The sequence below is a fragment of the Cryptotermes secundus genome, unplaced genomic scaffold (genome assembly GCF_002891405.2).
Source record: "Cryptotermes secundus unplaced genomic scaffold, Csec_1.0 scaffold1184, whole genome shotgun sequence".
In the NCBI taxonomy this organism is placed as follows: domain Eukaryota; kingdom Metazoa; phylum Arthropoda; class Insecta; order Blattodea; family Kalotermitidae; genus Cryptotermes; species Cryptotermes secundus.
Window position 1 is genome coordinate 564,350 of NW_019734331.1, and position 13,412 is coordinate 577,761.

The 13,412-nt window shown below is 38.7% G+C and overlaps 1 long non-coding RNA gene across 4 annotated transcripts in view; it reads right to left on the reverse strand.

Annotated features, from left to right (window-relative positions):
• Positions 1 to 13,412, reverse strand: part of LOC111868697 — a 33,991-nt gene that overhangs the window by 6,795 nt on the left and 13,784 nt on the right. The window contains exons 1-2 of one of the 4 annotated variants that reach the window (XR_002843549.2): positions 6,075 to 6,114; positions 249 to 404 (exon numbers count right to left, since the gene is read on the reverse strand). This is a non-coding gene — a long non-coding RNA (uncharacterized LOC111868697). Of the gene's footprint in view, positions 1 to 248; positions 405 to 5,750; positions 5,989 to 6,017; positions 6,115 to 13,412 lie in introns of those variants that run through there. The other 3 variants (XR_002843548.2, XR_004513468.1, XR_002843547.2) reach the window with 3 other exon arrangements.

Below are 13,412 nucleotides of genomic sequence, written 5' to 3' on the forward strand. Positions count from 1 at the left end.
ATGTACTACAGTAAGAATTGGTATATGGGCTGAGCAGGAATAGCTTTACAGGGCCTCTCTGGAATAAACTTCAAGATGCTTTTACAAATCCATTTTATTTTTGCAATTATATTATTTGATAGTGATAATGATAATTAAAATGAGCACATTTTATGAAAATTATTATGCATCTTCTTCCTTCTCTCAGTGGATGGCTGAACAGTTAAAACTTATAAGGAACCATTATTTTACTATACAGATAATCTTACCTGGGAGTTTCCAGTTGCCACTGATGATAAACTCCCAGCCCGCAGTAAAAAGGACTTCAATGAAGAAGCCATGGAGACCATATATGTACAGTCTGAGCCACAGTGCCAGGTTTGAGCTACCATGTTGGGTTCGTGAGACCTGAAGCATCTCAGCTCCTGCATATAAACAGAATCATCATCATCATCCCTAACAACACTAAGTCTACCTAAGTCCCTAAGGATCTTAAAAACAGACACTTCTCTACTTTTTAGGGTTATTAACCACCCTCTTTCTTTGTATTGATGCTTCATATTTTCAGATATGCTCATATGTCACAAATCCATACTGTACTTTTCAGTTGCTTCTGCAACATTTTATGAAAGCTATTATTGGTAAAACTTGGTAGTTATGTCATTATTTTTTCACCTTCATGGCTTAAAATTGTATATAGTCAACAGTCTCCCTCATGAAATGCATCTAATTTAATTTCAGTTTTAGGAAATTTTACCAGACTGATCTACTAGTATTTCCATTCATGATGTACATTCTGCCCTAGATAATTACACTGATAAAAAAATGCAGTTCATTAATTACTGTTTGATAACGCTTGTGAATTAAGAAAAGTAAAGTCTTCTTCCTTGTAACACCATGTAGTTCTGTAGAGGTCCAGCAATATTTCAGAGGAACATATCACTTCCATATTCAGGCCACCTTTTCCGTGCATATTTCTAACTAGACCTACTCTTCGATAGTGAAGCTGGAGGCCTACATTCCTGTGAAACTATAGTGAACTAATAACGAACTTCACACCATTACAACCAAGATCATACTGTTCATAATCACTCTGTGAAAACCTCAAATCCAACTGGTAAATTGATTTCACTGGCAATCAGTGAAGGAAAAATGAAATGCTGAAGAGAATTCTGAGAAAATTTTGTGTACTACATATTCCTGTAATTAGTGAGAGTAAATTTGGCTTGGACTGAGAGGGGACGTGATCTCTATACCAGTTCAGAAGCCACTTGAATAATCTCATGATCCAGAATTTGGTGATCGCAATTTTTATCTCCATAATCACGTAACCAGTTTTTTATCTTCTTCCTGTTTTGACTATCTACTCAAAATTTAGCACTAGAATTACATTGTTACATGATTCATTACATATTAGGCAGACGGTTGAGCAACATTCGGAATTGTTCTAGATATTGTAGTGACAATAGCAATTCAGACTCCCCCACAGGGATTTTAACTCCTACATTCTAATGTTTAGCTAATTGTATATACAAAGAAGTAATTTGTGAAGTACAGTAATAATTATTACTGTACTTCACAAATATACATATATGTATTTATGTATCATTCATTATAATGAATGATACAGAAATACATATTTGTATATGAGTGACTACATGCATGAATGAACACAGATGATGTGCTGGATATCGGCCAAGAAATATAATTTCCTCAGTTTACATTCTGTCTGCGTGAATTATCACTCATCAGAGTACAGTGTTCTTCAGGCATACTCATGACATGTAGCTTAATGTGATTGTTCTAAAGCATACTGTGATGTAGGCGAGATTATATATTTGAATATGTTCCTTATGACCCACTTTGTCAGTATTTGAACACCTGTCATCTCTAAACAATTAAAAAACACGCACATTTATATAATGCCCTTCAAGATTCAGGCTCAGTGTGCTGTCTCTTTCACAAACTGTCTGCAAATGAATTGCCCTCTTTGGCATTCAGATATAAATCTTGATCCCTTGTAGTCGTTTATCATTTCTCAGAGGCGGCAGAGAGAGACTGTGTTGAAATTTATAAATAAAGTATAAGCCAAATCTGTGTTATTTCAAGGCATTACGTTGCTATGTGTGCTATCATACATCACATTTTGAAACACAGAAAGAAATAATGACACGTGTATCTCGTTTTCTTCGAAACATTTTAAAGCTGAATGTCTCAGAAGAGTGGTTAAAACTTTGTCCTATGTAGGAGATACCGGGTTCAAAACTTTGCCCTGTAATCAGTTATTCTGATGGGATTTCATAATTGCTTGTAGTCTCTCCATGCAAATCCAATGATGATATTGTAAAATATCATACGGCCACCTCCTTACATTCTTTTTAGTTTGTCATTCACAAATGATTCTACCGTTTGAAGCCGCGTAACCTATATGGTTGTCAAAAAAAAATGAAATTGTTCCTGTACTTAACTAATTAAGCACTACTCCATGAAGGAGTAGGGGAGTGGATGCATATACCCATTTTTTCTTGACCTCGACACTAGTTGCAGGTGAGTGGTCAGCTTCACACCCCAGCCACTTTATTCCCAGGGAAAGATCCCCCAGTACCCACTGGATAGAAGACTCGGTGGGCCCCAGACCTGGTCTGGAGGACTTGGAGAAGAGAAAATTCTTGACCCCATTGGGACTTGAACTTCGTCTCCTCGGTTGTTCAGCCCTTAGCCAAGCATCGTTAATTAATGCAAGAATCAAGACTTAATCATACAAAGAAATTTTCCATATTGAATCTATTGTTATACAAAGTGCATGTAATGTTTAGTGTAGTACCTTGAAATACTTTACTGAATAACACACGATCCACTGGTGACCCACGGGTGACATCTGGCTTGCAAAGCCCTGTTTATTGGACTTAATGTCTTCAAAGAGAACAAATCTGTGAATCTCCGCCATTGCTTATGTCACACAGAGTGAGGAGTACAGCTTTCCAGGACAGTTGATATTGACACAATGTATCGATACGTATTAATAAATGTTAACATTTGGTGAATGCTGCCAAACATAGGCAATGAATGTTGACATTCGCTGATTTTTTGTATACGTTCAAAACTATTGATAGTTATACCAAACTGAATGGTATCCCACAAGAGAGCAATTCCTAAAATTCATATTTATCTGTAAATTTTTTGTAAATCTTGGGTTCTGCCAACCATACTGGATAATATTCAAACGGTCAAGAACAAGAAATTTTGTGAATACAAAGGCTTCCTCTCCAGTCCATCTCAAGAACCTGCTGCTGGCCTCATCAGCACAGTCGTTTTTGGTTTCAAGACCCATCGGAACCCATGAAGCTAATTTATGTTCGTTCCAAGATCGTTTATGTGTTTGAAAGTTGTGTCTCCCATTCAACGAGAGGGTGAGTTTGTCATTCTGAATAGTTGCCACCTTAGTTGCATCGTAATTTTGTATGAGTGTACTCGCACCGTATCTCACAGGTTTGGGTATTTTGACTTACTCCAATCCATATATACAGTTACAGAATTTCGTCAATCTGTTTTCTCGCCCTATTTCTTCCAAACGGAGCGTCGTTGAAGGAAATAGTTAAGGACAAACGATATTCCTCATTGAGAGATAAATCAGGGAAATCTACTAATTTTGTTGACGCGTGAGTGGAGTCGAGTAGAAGCCAATTTATATCCCTATTACTTCCCCCATAAGCAAGGAATTGGGATCGTAACAACAATGGGATCATTGCTAGGATACGGATGGGAACGCACACTATTTTCTACTGTTGATACAGTGGAACTCCAAAATTTCCTCTGCCTTTGCTAGGATACATAAAAAAAAAGTTTCCTGCCACTACTATATGAGGGAGAGAAATTACGAAAGGGCACATACATATAATTGGAATGGGAAACGAATGCGTGAGAAGAGAAGGAAAGCGAAGAAGGTAGGAAACGTGTAAAGGTACAGAACAAAAGATGCGAGGAAGGTATTTTAAAGTGAATGACAGGGAGGAAGGAAATGATAGGATGGAAAAGAGATAGAAAAGAAATACAGGAGAAAGGCGAGTAATTATTATCCCCCATGAAATCTGACGGACGAAATGCGTATCTAATTTTCTCGACAAGCATTTTATGAAGGAAGGTAACACAGTACAAGAAGAAATCTTATTCCCGTTATTAAGATTCGAATATTATACATGAATGAAATCGTATTCTAAAGAGGTCGTATGCCTTAAGCGATAATATTAAGTAGATGTTAAATTATTTATAGCTGGATTATCGATAGGTTTATAATTTAACTTCATTGCTCTGCTAATGTATGACTAATCACTGTATCCGCGACCCCAAAATGGAGCTGAGGAAGAATATGGGCCAAGAGCCGCTGTGCAGTGTGTGTGTACCCAGTTTGCGCAGGTGCAATACGAGTTAAAAAGATTTGAACGCATCCGGTGTGAAGTACATGCATCATTGTTCTGCTGATATTCCTACTGCAGTCAGGCGCGCGATTTTAGCTTCGCTGTACCCCTCCCTAAGCAATCCTTGAAAAACTTACTTAAATGTGTTACTTTTGGTTCTTTCTAGAAATAATTAATAAATTCTCGTATAAATACCCGAAAGGCTCATCGCCACTAATACCAAGGTCAGCCAGTGGACATGACCTTGAAAGTTCCATCTACTTTCCAGCGTCGCAACCGATTTCCCTAAAGGCGCGTCCACATTACTCGTGCTCGTGCGACTCGCTATGCTCGCGAGTAATGTTGACGATATGACAAGTCAAGAGACAAGCAAATTTTTAATTTAAAAACTATAGCCAATAAATTAAAATACGATTACAGCCTATACACACTACGAGTAAATATACGGATCCTTACGCGCCGAAGCCTGGCGAGCAACCGAAGTAGTGTGGACGAAGATTTACGAGCACGAGTAATGTGGACGCGCCTTAACATACATACATCATAACATCTTTCCTTCTCTCTGGGCTTTGAAGGCTTCGAAATTACCACTTTAAATATTTTATTTTCTCCGCGAAAACACTCTTCTTCTGTACCTGAGCTTCATACTTAACATATCACAAAATTCTCGATTTGTGAATTCTGCTTAAATTGGCTCTGGAGCCTGTTCACTCTCCTGTGTCATGACTACTCTCCCGCTATTTCAATAATGCCAGGTCATGGGTCTAAATTTACAAGCCCCGTAAGGGGTAGCGTTAAAGCCGAGGGGTAAATTAAAGATTACATTGAACCTTAGATAAATGTCAAAATGACACATTTCACAGGTTACAGGAATTCTCACCACCACTGAATCCAGAGTAGGTGCTTGTTCTTTCTGTATAGTTGCAAGAACTGGAATTATAATGTTCTCTACAGGAGTTAAATCTTTCAGTTCAACATAAATTCACATAATCACAAATAACATTCACAATCTTATGAAAAACCAACTCAGTCATAGAAAAATATTTCAGATACAAATTGAATTTATCGAGTAGAATGCAACGATGATATTCTACGCATTTTTCATCTTGTACAACACCTACTGTCTATAATTTTGGAAACTGTACCCTACGTGTGAGAATATTGGCCCACATTTTTATTTGAAATGAATGTGCTCGTATTCCGTCACTTCTAGTTCAGTTCGCCATTTAAACGTTGGCGTTACTGAAGCATTATATACGAAATATAGAGTATGCATTTCGAAATGTTACTTATAAACAAAAAAAAAAAAAAAAGTTGTAATTTTTTGTTATTAATGTATGAAAAATAAAACCATACACTTTAAGAACCCATCACTCTCTGCTAGACAAGTACCCTTAGAACACGTAGATGAATATTCTTGTTGGTCGCTTGTACTTCCGGGTTGTATGCTAAGCACTCGGATGCTATTATCAATTCTCAGATCGAATTTTACTCGTAAGCTGCTCTTTCTGTCCCGGTTACCACTTAAAAATTCTGTCGTTAGTACGCGGCTCTTATTTACAACTCCTCTTCCAGTACATAGCTGCTATTTCAGTACTGAGGTTCAATCTGAGTTTTGCTAACCTTTGCTTTGCGTTGTTATGATGCGGTGAGTACTTCCTTGCGACTGAAACCACTCACCTTCGTTCTTCGTGTCGGTTTGTCTGTTCCTGGTGCCGAGATTACAACTGGAAGGTGAGCCTCTAGCCATAAACACTTTTATAAAACTGTGGCAAGGTCGATATAGTTAACAGATTTCGCTGTAAATGAAGCTAAATTTTGGTACCAGTAAATATACGGCGTGAAGAGGAAATTTTATTTTCCATTGCGGTAAGAATCGATGACATGTTGTTGTCATTGTGCACTTCTTTGCGGTTTTAGAGCTTAATATTACATTTGCGTGACTTAGTTTCTCATACATTGCCTCTGGTGTTCGTTGGAATTGCTTTGCTAAGAATGTAAAATAGGTTAAAAGACAGTGGTGGGAAAAGCGATCATTCCAGTATCTCCTTATCACGGCATCCGATACAAACTGACCTGAAGGAGAGTCTTTATTTTTGGTTTAGTAAATTACAGAAATGCCGGTCACGGTACCCGAGCGGTCTAAGGCATATACTGTCTTCACTCGCTTGGAAACCGGGATCGTGGGTTTGAATCCCACTCAGGGCATGGATGTTTAGTTTGTTTGTGTACAGGTAGAGGCCTTGCGACGAGCTGATCACCCGCCCAAGGAGTCCTACCGAATGTGTAAGATCTAGAAAAACCGAGGTGAAGGGAGAAGTTCATGGAGGTAGGCCTAGACCCACTGAGACTGTAGTGCCAAAGGGGGGGGGGAAACATTTACAGAAATAGCAATCAGCACCATTCACTGACAGTCACAGCATTAGGTTACATAGGGTCTGCCATGATTATAAAATAGGACACGCCAGGATCCTTATATTAAAACATTAATATCGCTCACATTTAATGAAAGGGAGCCGAACTAGTGCAGTCGGTGTAGCGACTGACTGCGGGCTGAACGACCGAGGGGTTGGAGTTCAAGTCCCAGAAGGGTCAAGAATTCTCTCTTCTCCACGTCGTCCATACTGGCCTTTGGGCCCACCCAACCTCCTATCCAATGGGAACCGAAAGCTTTTCCCCGGGGATTAAGCTACCAAGAAAATCTGGATCTATACATCCCCTCCCCAATACGCCTTCATGGCCTAGTGCTTAATTATAGTTAAGCACAGGGACAACTTCAACTTTTTTTTTTCTTGGCACTACAGCCCCAGTGGGCCTAGGCCTACCTCCATGAACTTCTCCCTTCACTTCGGTTTTTCTCGATCTTACACATTTGGTAGGACTCCTTGGGCGGGTGATCAGCTCGTCTCAAGGCAACTTTATTTTACCTTTTACATCTAATGAAATAAATTTAGTTTGTTTCAAAATAAACGTCGCAATTTAACAGCAATTTCTCAACTTGAATTTCTTTATACATTAATGGAACTGAAATTCAAAACAATTTTATGTGCAAATCCAGATTTCTTCCCAAGAAATTCATTATTTTTTTTAATATTCTGAATTAGAAGTCAGGGAATTTAGAGAAAAAAAATGCTTCCATTTTTCCTAACATTTTAAGAATCTTTGATATCAAATTCATCGTTGTAATTTAATTGAGTAACTAGCTCCGAGAAGCAGAGCCCTTCTTGAGAAGTTAAAGTCCGCCCCTAGTGAAAAAAATTCCCCTATTTTACTGAAACCGAAAGCTTACTGTCGTATTTAAAACAGTCAGCATGGTCCACAGGAATCCAGTATATACCCATCCTATCTAAGGTAAATTCTTACAGCATCCTCCCATCCACGTCAGGTGGTCGTTTCCTTTCAGGTTTCCAGACTAAGATTTTGTATTAATTTCCCGTCTTCCCATGTTTGTTACTTGTCTCACCCATTTCATCCTCGATCTGATCATACTGAGAATTGCTATAAAATATACCACAAGTATAACAGAGCACACAAACACATAAAGTTCCAGACTTATTATTATTATTTTTTTATTAACGTTTTAAAATTATTGTATACATTTTCTGATAGTTCCGAACGTCCTGCTTTGCCCTGGGTACAGCACATTTTTGCCTTGATGAGCTTATTGCTTGTGATAAACCTGTGCACAGTTCTGTTGTTGTCCAAAGGGACTGAGGAAGATAATGTAAAGATTAAATTAGGATTACCAGTCACCGGATTGCTAATCACAGCGGCCGCTCGGTCTAAGGCATGAAATATCTTCGCCCCCTCGAATACTGGGATCGTGGATTCGAATTCCACTAAAGGCATGGATTTCTGTTCGTGTTTATCCTGTGTTTGTATCAGGTAGCAACCTTGCGAGAGGCTGATCCCCCGCCTAAAATGTACTATCGACTGAGAGAAACTGAGGTGACATGAAGCGTTTGACGGTGCCCTATGCTCAATTTGCGATCAACAGGAAGACGATTATAAGTCCCAGGATTCAGTATGTAGACTTAATGAAATATAAGAAAATTTTGGGCATAGTATTTTGTAATAGGTGCATTTATTGAGGGCCATAGCTGGCTGTTCAATTTCAACGTTCTCTACTTTGTATAACTGTGGGCTTTGTGTGCGATATTCACTTTTCAGTGGTTCAGCGGTATCAGATAATCGCACAACTGGAATATCAACGAGACTAGAGCTCGTCAAGAACGTAGGCAAACAAACAAGTGTTTACATCCACAAATTTTTCATTTCTAATTATTTTAAACCGATACTGCCGTAGCGTAGTTGGTTGAGGCACTATGCTACAAGCCGGAAGGTCGCGGGTTCAAGTCCCGATGAGGTTATAGGATTTTTTTTTCAATTGACCTAATCCTTCCAACCGCACTATGGCCCTGGGGTCGACTCAGCCTCTAACAGAAATGAGTACCAGGAATATTCTTGGGGGTAAAGGGCGGCCGGCGCGTAGGGGTGACAACCTTGCCACCATCTATGAGCCGATTGTCTAAAATATGTTTGAACCTCAACATCTCACAACCCTATGGGCCTCCACGGCCTGTTACCTTTACTTTTTACATTTTTATTTACCCTCTAGTTACAGGACTATAGAAAAACGAAAGCACCCACTGGTCTAATCTGTCTGGCAGATACTTTTTTGGTATTTGTGTGATTACATAGCCGCTGGCCGACAGAATACGCCACTGCTTCATCAGAATACCCGTATGCTACGAATCTGAAAAGCAAATTCACGTAGCAAGGGAAATCAGGAGACCATGCGAAGGTGTATTCTCGTATTACGGGCTATAAATCAGATTCACGGGTAGGATGAGCTGCCTATAAAATATAGATACGACTTCCTGTGCACGAGGATTTCAGACTTGCAGATAGCGCATTACAGGTTCCATCATAAGTTCGCAACGCTCGAAGTAATCTCTGAGGTGGTCTCAGCTTGTCTCAACTTTCAACATAGGTAAACAAAAACACACGAAATACACACAGCGTATGAAGGTTGTACTGCAGCAATTTTTGAAGCTTTTCCTTGGAATAAAATGACAAATTCATGTATCAGTTTTTAAGTAGTGTCATCATCAACGTAGACATTTAAATATTAATAAATCCTTAACATTATGATTAACAATTTATTTAGTAAGGCTCTTTGCTATCGAGTTATCGTGAAGCATTCTTTAAATTTCAGCGCAATATGAAAAACTCCTTGTTGATTTGCCGTTTCTATTTCTCTATCCTTCTGTCCATTTTGGCTTCTGAAAATCTGAAGTGAATGTCTGTACGTTTACAATTAGCCCACTTCAGAATGTGTGTAGAGGTCATGCTTACATAAGCAGGCCTACCGTACCTTCTCATTTCTACGCCGTATGAATTTTTTATTTAGGCTTTTTCTATTCGTACTCTGACATTATGGTAGAGGGTTATACTTGAAAAGTTTACATTTTCTCAGCTGTGAAGAAAGTTTGCATTTTTGTATGGAATCCGAAGGTTCATCACGATGGACTCACCCTGCGCTAGCTTGATCCTATATCTTTATAGTATATTTTAATATTATCCTGCCACATATAAATTGTTGTCAAAACTATTCACGTATTTTGAGATCCTTGATCAAAACCTTGTATCATTTTCTAATTTCCTCTGTGAATGCAAGAAGGAAACACTTCAATTCATAATAGAGTACCGAGGATTTAAGTACCTTGTATTTTTATAACTCTGCCTACTTCAACTACATGTATTCTGTCTCTGTCTCATCTGTAATTTGTAATTTCAACTTTGCTGTTTGACAGCCTAGGTGCTGTAGTCTTCCGTTTTGTAAAATCTTATTTTATTTTAGTCTAACGATGAGAAAAATAGAAAATTCCTAACTAAATAACTTAAGACCACTATGTATTTGGTGTTAACAAGAGGAAACTGCGGATGGAATGTAACCACAGATCTGTTAAAGTGATTACATCGTTGATATGAGAACCAAACCATGGAAAGTTTGTCGTAACTTGTTTGGAATTGTAAGTAAAAACTAAAATAATTACGTATAAGTACACAGAATGAATATTGTACTCAGTTGACATATGCACATTTGCTGCATAAAGATTAAACTCGTTCACATCTGCAGCAGCCATATTGTAACACGAAGTAGTGTTTTGAAAGAGATGGGGGCTTCTTTTATCAGATTTATAAGAAATCTTTCGTAATCCAAGAGGAGCCCTAAAATACAAACTGTAACAGTATTAGCCATTCACACAATCCCTCATTTTTTGAGACATAAAGACCAAAATCTCGTAATTCAAAAGACATAAACAAATTTTAACATATTATACGTATAATGCACCAAATGTATCACTGTAATTTTGACATCCTCATATGTCGGCTGGTTGCTAAAGCAGAGTACAGTTTGGCTGCAAAGAAGAGTCATGTTTATTTGTATGTCACAGGCATTCTGTCTAATTTGTGTATTTTATTTAAAGTAATTAACATGGAACATTCCGTCTCCTCACGGGGTTCAGATTTTTTCCCCCCCTTGGCACTACAGCCCCAGTGGACCTAGGCCTACCTCCATGAACTTCTCCGTTCACTTCGGTTTTTCTAGATCTTAGACATACGGTAGGACTCCTTGGGCTGGTGATCAGCTCGTCGCACACAAACATTCATGCCCTGAGTGGGATTCTAACCCACGATCCCGGCTTCCGAGTGAGCGAAGACAGTGCATGCCTTAGACCGCTCGGCTACCGTGACCGGCGGGTTCAGGTTTACTTGTATAATATGGATATACTGAGGATAATATTAAAATGCATCTTAGATAGGATCGGGTGTTATGGACTGGATTGATCTGGCCCAGGATAGGGACCAGTGCAGGGCTCTTGTAAATACAATAATGAACCTTCAGATTGCATAAATGTTGGGAAGTTATTGAGAAGCTACACAACTAGAGGCTCCTCAAGAACGGCTCAGCTCCATGAAGTTATGTGGATACTGATTCTAGCTTTTTCATATTACATATTTGGCATTTTATAAAATGCTCATATTGATAACACTATTGAACAGTGAAAATGTAAACTGAACAAACGTAGCCAATTATTATCGACGCTGTGGTGCTGATAATGAATTTGAAAAATAAAATGGAAAATTAGCTCTAGTTTTCATTTTGCTCAGGTTGGTAACAAATTTACACCACGTTAGGAAAAAATCGCTGCTGGCGTGGCAGCACTGTAAGAATTTTACGACAGTCGACTTTTGTCAGTTTCGAACTTTGGTAATGTGTTTGTATTCTCGTGCGCGATTTACAATAATTTTTAATGTGACTTTGTTGTTGTCTCAGCCGAAGTGCCACGTGTTTGTGCAAACAATGCTAATATATGTGCTACGTCTGTTGGGAAGTGACAGTTCAAATGATTTGTGTTAGAACAGCAAAAACGCCACGAGGTTGTGTGAACAGTGCCGATAACTTTTGCTACGTGTGTGTGGAAGTGACAATTTCTTAAGAAAAACAGCATATAATACCATTAATTATAAAAGCTTACCACTCTTACTTTTGTTGTGAAATCGGAGACCAAGATAAAATCTGTGTACCGCATGTTGTTTGCAACATTTTTGCCAGGAATCTGAGAAATTGAATTAATGATAAAGGACGTTCAGTGCCCTCTGCAATGGCCATGATCTGGAGGGAATCCACCGACCGCATAAGAGACTGCTGCTTCTGCATGGTTCACCCTAACCAGCAGGGAATTTTCCAAGAAACAAACACGGACAGCGGCCTATCCAAAAATTTCATCTAGCATGCGGCCAGTTCCACATGGAGAAAGACTACCTGTACCTGAACAGCCAAAAAAATAGCGCAGTGGTTCTTTGTGAATGTGGCGTCAAAGGAGCCACACAGTTACCCAAATTGAGGTAAGTGGTCTCATAAGATATTTGGATCTTTCCAAAGTAAAACTGAGATTTCACAATCGCGATTACAGCAGTGGAATTTACTGGATGAAAATGTAAATATCTCAGTTTACCAGAGTAGGGAACAGAGGTTCACTTCCTTTTTCACCATGCAAGACAGTCTTGTGATATGCGCGAATCTAAACGGCCTAATGGAGGCCCTCAGCATTAATTACAATCCTGAAGAGTGGAGTCTGTTCATTGACTCTTCTAGTATGAGTTTAAGAGCAGTGCTTCTCCATGTTGGTAACAAGCTTCCTACAATTCCAATTGGGTGCACTGTTCACATGAGGGAGTCTTATGAAAACTTGAAACTTCTACTTGAAGCCATCAAGTACTGTGACTTTCAGTGATTTGTGATGTCCTGAAAGTAATTGAACACTTCCTAGACATGCAGTTTGGGTACACTAACCATTGTTTCATTTCTGAATGGGATAATAGGGCTTGTGCATCTCTCTACACCAAAACCGACTGGCCTACCAGGAAAACTCTTCAGCCAGGTTTGAAGAATGTCCTAAATGAACTGCTGGTTTTTCCTAAACAGATTTTGCTTCCACTGTTATATATATAATTAGGTCTCATTAAAAACTTTGTGAGTAGAATGAGGGTGAGGCCTATAAGTACTTGGGGAATGTTCTCTTGATTATGTGATGCAAAATTCGAAGAGGATGTCTTTATAGGTCTACAGATTTGGGAGTTTTTCAGAGACCACAAGTTTGGTGAAATCCTACATAGTGACAAGAAGGCTGCATGGGGAAGTTTTAAGTGTGTTTGTCCATAGTTGTTAGGAAAATACAGAGAACCAAATTACAAGGAGGTTGTAGGTGAGTTGTGTCATGCTATGAAAAACTTGGCTGTAACATGTCTCTGAATATCCACCAACTTCACTCCCATCTTGACTTCTTCCCTGAGAATTGTTATGCAGTAAGTAATGATCATATGGGAAATTTTTTAGACTGTCAGAGGTCTTACGAACAGCTCTGTGTGCAGTCCAATAATGGTGTGAAAGAACAAATTTGTCTATCAACCTAAATAAAATGGTAAATACGTATACCCTTTATTAGG